The following is a 6,841-nucleotide window of genomic DNA, read 5'->3' on the forward strand; positions in this document are numbered from 1 at the left end:
TTAATTTTTTTTAGTTTAATGGAAAAAAAATCAAGATTCAAAATGAAAGTAAATGGAGGTAGGTGTGAAGAAGAAGAAGGTAGGTAGGTGTGAAGAAGAAAGAATTTGAGGTGGGTGATTTTATTTTTTTTGCTACGTCAATTATAGGAGGGTAACAATTTTACTTTTAGATAATTTAAGTGTGTAATAGGTTGTCATTATAATTTAAATATGTAACTATGGAGTGCAAGCCTACTGTTTGTTTTGTTGATTGGTTCTTGTTTGATTGTTTTTGTGCAGGTGGAAAAAATCCATCAACTTCCAATAGGCAGCACTCACTATGGCTGTTTCTCAACAATGCAACTACACCAGATGAGGAAACCAAACAACCACTGCTGGAGCAACTGTTGGAACCAACAAGAGCTCCACTACCTTTGTGTTTGTTTGTTTGTTTATGCAGGTTGCTGGAGCATCAGAAGCTGCAAACTATAACAAGCTGCAGTTGCACAAGCCATGTACTATAACAGCAGCAGCTTACCTGGAAGATCTTCAACCATTTCCAGCACACAACAACAACCCTAAATCCCTTGCAGATACCAGAGCAACAACAGTAGTACTTGTTTGTGGTCCAACTGATTCTGCAGGTCACACAGAAGCTCCATATGCATCAACCACTCAACAGCATCAGCAACAACACAAGCCAAAAGCAACACACAATTCAGCAACAGTCAGCAAAATCTCAACAATATGCATCATGCAACATCAAACTGATCCCACATGTTGTAGTATGATAGCATATGTAGCAACTACAGAGCTCAAGAAGTCACAACCTAAACGGATAACTGGAGATGTTAGTCGAGCAACCTTGAAAAAGTTAGCCGACTGAAGACTCATCAAATGAAATACATCCATATGTCACCAAATATGCAACACCATGCACTGACATTGCATGAAGCACTCGCATCTCATGGACAAGCTCGGTATGAAAAAGATTAAGAAGGCGAAGATGAAATGAACGATCTCGATCCATGGAAATTGGAAGTTTCATATACTTGTTCTTCAATTTAGCTATGTTTTAATGTAGCTTAGTTGAATAGGACTAGTGTAGGTTTTCTTCTTGTATTGACATGGAAGGGGAGAGTCTCCCTCATTTACGTTTTTCTTAGTTTTATTGTATTGAGAGGAGTCCTCTCATAGGTTTATCGATTTCCATCTACCAATGGAGAGGAGCTGGCCGATCTTAGTAGGTCGGCTGACTTCTGAACCATCTTAAGTTCGGAGGTAAGGTTTATGTCCCCCTCCGTGTATTTTATTATTTTTATTATTTTATTTATGTTAAGGCTTGGGGGTGCTGCTCAACCCCTGACTGTGCACGAGAGGTGGGAGCCTCGTGTAGGGTCTGTTCCCCACCCCCCACCCCCAAAAAAAAAAAAAAATATATATATATATATGTAACTAATTTTTTGATACAAATTGAGAAGTAAATTTATGCTTTTTCTCTTTATTTTTTCTACTATATAGAAATGCCGTCATAGAACGACCAATGGCATTTTCGAAATATTAACTTCTTTTAAGCATAAAGTAATAATTACGTCTTATATAGTGTTGGATATTGGAACACTAAAAAGAATTACTTTTTCCATCTCCATCTAGGATCTGTTCAAATAGAGAAAAAGAGTGGTTATGAAGCTGAATGTAGTGTGTTCTTCATTTCTCACTTCCGTTCAAGAAATTAGATTTTTCTCTCTTTCATGGCAATCTCTCTTCTAAAAAATCCTCTCTTTTCCATGGTTTGAGATTTTTTCCAAAATTTTTAACCAAAAAAGCAAAAAAAAAATCGCAATGCCCTAAAGAGACAATGCCTTCGTTCCGCATCAATTATACAATAAAATATATCTCGATAAACAAAAAATCTTCGCTCAATGATTATTTAGTTTCTCCTATTACCTTTTTCAAAGCTAACGCAAATTGGAGTAAACTCTTCTTTCAAATTTCTACATGTTTATTTTCTTTCAAATTTCTACATGCTTTTCTTTCATATTTGGTGATGATTTTCCGCAGTTTAGTAACATGCAAGTTTTCAATTCCTCTTCAACTCCTTTTTATATATAAAAAATACAATTCGCACTGTATTATCAACGAACCCATAAGAATTACCTAATTTGGTTTGTATCTAGATTTTAATTTTTAATTTTTCCCGAATCTATGTTTTTTTTTTCTTTTAAAAAAATGATAACAATAAGAAATTCCAATTACTTTGTAGATTGTTGCAGATGGATTTATATTTGAAAAGGTTGTGTATTGCAAGTCTTCAATTTCCTCTTCTACTACTTTTCTTTTGAAGGAAAAAAAAAATCTTGATTCGCATTATTTTGTAGATTGTTGCGGATAGATTTACATTTGAAAAAAGGTTGTGCATTTGATGAAAAATTTCAACAGTATTTATCTTGACATAATCTGAAATGGAGAACTCGAATCTTGAAGCTCTTGGAACAATTATTTGTTAAAGAAGGACTTGGAGAAGAAGAAGAGGAAGAGAGAGGATCTTTCTAGGGCTTTTTTAGAGAGAGAGAGAGGGGCTGAAAATATGTCCCCAAAATGTTCAAGGATGATACATATATAATTTGGAACAAATTCCCAAATTGCCCTTTCTCTAAAAATCTGAAAATAGGCTAAAAACGCTCCTGGCGCGATAGTGGCGCGTCGCGCCATTGCAGCGCCAGGCCGATTACGCCTAAAACCTGCACACCTCGCAGTGGCGCGCCGCGCCAGGGACCAAACTACTGAGGCATGTTCCTGGCGCGATAGTGGCGCGTCGCGCCCTTATAGCGCCAAGGCCAAAGGTTTTGGGTTCTGGAATTTTGGCTTGAAAAACCCTGCACACCTCGCAGTGGCGCGCCGCGCCAGGGACCACACTACTGAGGCATGTTCCTGGCGCGATAGTGGCGCGTCGCGCCCTTATAGCGCCAAGGCCAAAGGTTCTGGGTTCTGGAATTTTGGCTTGATAAATCCTGCACACCTCGCAGTGGCGCGCCGCGCTATGGACCAAACTACTGAGGCACTTTCCTGGCGCGATAGTGGCGCGTCGCGCCACTGCGGCGCCAAGCCCAGATTTTCAGTAGTTGAACCCCAGGCCTGAAATTCCTGTTGTGCTAGTTCATCTTAGGATCGTCATATCTTTCGACTCCGAACTCCAAAATTTACATTCTTGGTGGCGTTGGAAAGAAGACTCGACGACCATTAATTTAATAGGTCGTGGGCCACCCAGATTGTCATATATCAAAAGATAGGGTCATTAGAAGTCAACCCCTCATGCGAATTCCTCTTCAAACTTAGCCACGACGAATCTTTTTGGTCTTAGCTCGGCCCTAGGGGTCCTCCGTGACCCCACATCACCTCCAACACTCCTCAATTACTCGAAGACTCATCTTAACTCAAGCACACACACTTCTAAATAATTGGGTTCGACCCTTCATGAATACAAGAAGGGTCCGAATCCTAGGGAAGAATTTTGAGGGGCGTTACAAGCATAGTCCGTTTGTGTGAACGTGATTTCGAATGAATTTCTAGCACCCCACCGGAGTTGGGAAAATTTCCAAATCCAGCTGATGTGCATCAGCTGGTGCAAACCAAATTTGGTCTTCGCGTTCACGCCACCCAGGCCTCGTTCGCAGAAGATAAGGTTCTTGGTCCCCACATTCGCCAGCAAAGGGTCGCGTTTGCGAAGGCCTAGAAGATTGTCCTCGATGTTGCAGCAGTGCCTCTACATTCGCGGAGATTTGACTCCTTAGCCTCCACGTTCGTGGACCTCTTTCCCACGTTCACGGAGACCATTTCACTAGTCTTTTAATTAAGATCAGTGACACAAACTCAGCCCCTACCCCATTATTCTTTCTTCAATTTTGGGATCTAGGGAACTCCAATTAAAGTGATTCCAAGTGTGTTGGGTTCTTAGGATTTATTTCTACATGTTAGTAGGGTCTGGAAAGCGTGAAGATCATCGGTTTGAGGTAATTTCTTGCCCAAAGGGGTTGCTCTAGCTTGATTAAAGCTTTAATGGTGATTCTAAATGTTTGGCTGATTTAGGTCATTTTGAGAATCAATTTGTGCCCCATTTTAGGGTACAAGCTTAACAATGCGTTCAGAACCTTTTTATGGAGTCATTTTCAGGATCCCACAGTCCCATTTTAGACTCAATTTTTGGTCCATCTCCAAAAAATGCGATTTTAGTGTTAAAACATATGTATTGATGAGGTGATCAACATTTTGATAGCATAGAGGCATTTGAAGTCATTTTTGGAGAGAAAAGCTTTCAAAAAGTGGACTTGAAGCGCGCGTGTTCGGCTTTGAGGTAGGCTACGATCTCCTTTCTTTTGATTGAGTTTCATGAGGTATTGTTTAGTATATATTTCTTGTGGTTTGGATTGTATGTGGCGGGTTAGGTTTGATTCCTAGATCCTTGGTTATTTGTCTTGGTGTGTGCCTTAGGCTAGGTTACCTTTATGAGACTTCCAATGTAGTTGGTAAGATTATTGATTATGCCTTAGTTTGACCTTGGTTAGCCTATTTTAGGTGGCTTGTTCGATGTTTATGGTGATTGGTGGATTTGCGCCTTAGGATTGATATTAGGATGAGACTTAGTTGATATAGGCGTTGTTGGCCAGAATTTATGAGGCTTAGTCCTTTGCCTATTGTAGCATCTTTCTTGAAGCCTTGGGGTAGTGATTTCCACCCGGTTAGGCTTGTGATCTAATGTCGGATCCCAATTCTGGATTTAGAGTTAGAATTTCCTATGCTTCTTTATTGCTATTTGGCGGATCTAGCTGTGGTTGTATTCTCAGGGTTGTATTCCCAATTGGATCTAGAGGTTTTGATTGACTAAATGAGCACCGTTTCCTCACTTTCCTCCTCCTTGTTACCCAGTTAGGGTTAAGTACCCTTTTGGGCCTTGTTGTTGATTTAGAGGAGTAGATTTGAGCTTTAGTCCTTGATTAGAGGTCGCTTTTATTTGTGAGCCCTATTTATAGGCTTTAGAAAGGTAAGGTGCTTGTTGCGTCATTATTGTATGTGATTGTACATGTTGTTTTGGTGTTGGTGATGTCATGCATTTCATTAGATCATTGTTTTCTCACGAATGTAGTCGACCCAGTGCATGCATTGGTTCTTGGCATTAATTTGAGAAAGCTGGGTTGTAACCCAAACTATTATATGCTAATTTTCGAATGGGAGTTGTACCGCCTTTACTACTGCTATTTTTAGTGGATTGGAGGCATCAAGGATGCGCTCATTTTATGATACTGGCCCGGTCATAGAGATTTCTGACCCTTTCTATACTGATTTGGCTATTTATCTTCAGTCACCACGATGGAGTGGATCTTGAATATTGGATATGCAGATTGATACAAGACCTGGATCGAGACCAGGCAGGTATATAGGGGGTGTTCTCGAGCCCCCATAACGATCTGATAGAGGTACATGGATCCTACTTTCTGGCCAGGACTGAAAGTAGGTGTATATATCTTGGTATGAGGCATTTGGCACAGATGGTACTACTAGTTTTACTGCATTACTTCCATTCATATATGCATTGCCTATCACAAACATAGTTGTTTGTACCTGTCGATAGTATGGGATGTCGTGAGGGCTTACCTATTTGTGAGTGAACTTCTTGGGCACACAGGGGTTTGGGAAGTATTGTCTTACTATTTACGAATTTGTGGCGGTATAAAGGGTGGTCTCTTGCTTGAAGGTAGTTACTGCCCTTGTTCTTATTTATCTAACTTTTGCGCGGGGATGTAGGGGATACGATCCTTTGGGCCTTTATGTAATATTTGTGTTTACTTCTGTTAGTAGGTTGTCACTTAGTTGTCCCCCTTCGTAGTGTGTCATCGTGTTTAGCTCTCGGGCTGGCGCCACAGGTACGTCCTTGGTTTCTTTTCTTGTTTCCTATTTTCTCTCTCTTCCTTATATCTAATGTTTATTGTAGGTTTCCGTATTATTTATGATAGTTACTTGTGAAATATACTCCTTGCTTACATGTTCTTTATACTTGTTTTATCTTTATAGCTCAGTCGGTCGATGCTTACTGAGTGTGATGCGGACTTATCGCGGACCTTACTGGTTTACATAGTTCCTTGAGAAATCTATCTTATGATCTACGGGTCTAAAAATCCACTGAAACTATTTTTCTGGAAGATTTGACCCCTTGATCGATATTCCGAACTCGAATTTTCCAAAAAGATTAAGGATAATGCATTACATGGGCGGCCTATTTCCAAGGCACTTGTGAGCATTTTGAGGGATGTTACACTTAGAATAGCTTTTGTTTGATGTTTTGAAAAGAGTTTCCCAATCTATAGGACCCTCATTCACTCTTTTGGCCTTCAATTGGTTGTACCACACTTGAGCGACACCCTTGAGTTGGTAGGCCGCCAACTCTATTTTTTCTTCCAAAGTCAGTCTCATAATGCTTACTATCTTGTAGACCTCCTCAATGAACTCTTGAGGATCCTCATCAACCTTTGAGCCATAAAACTCTGGAGGATTCATTCTTGCTAAGTCCCTTACTCTCGAGGCCGGAGTAGGAACATTAGGAGGAGACGCAACCCCTTAGTTGGTCACCACTTGGGCTAGCATAGTAATGGCGGTTCGAAACTCTACATTAGTCACTTGGTCCGGTAGAGGACTATTATTTTGAGGAGCTGGTGGAGCTTGGGCTTCATTAGCATTGTTTCCCCTTGACGATGGTGGTCTTCTTGGAGACATCTTTCTAAAAATCGCAAAGAAAGACTGTTAGGGAAAAGAAGTCTTACGGTAAACTCTATAGCACGACATGAATCATGAAAGAAGTGAGAATTCCTAA

Source organism: Solanum dulcamara, chromosome 8 (assembly GCF_947179165.1).
Source record: "Solanum dulcamara chromosome 8, daSolDulc1.2, whole genome shotgun sequence".
In the NCBI taxonomy this organism is placed as follows: Eukaryota; Viridiplantae; Streptophyta; class Magnoliopsida; order Solanales; family Solanaceae; genus Solanum; species Solanum dulcamara.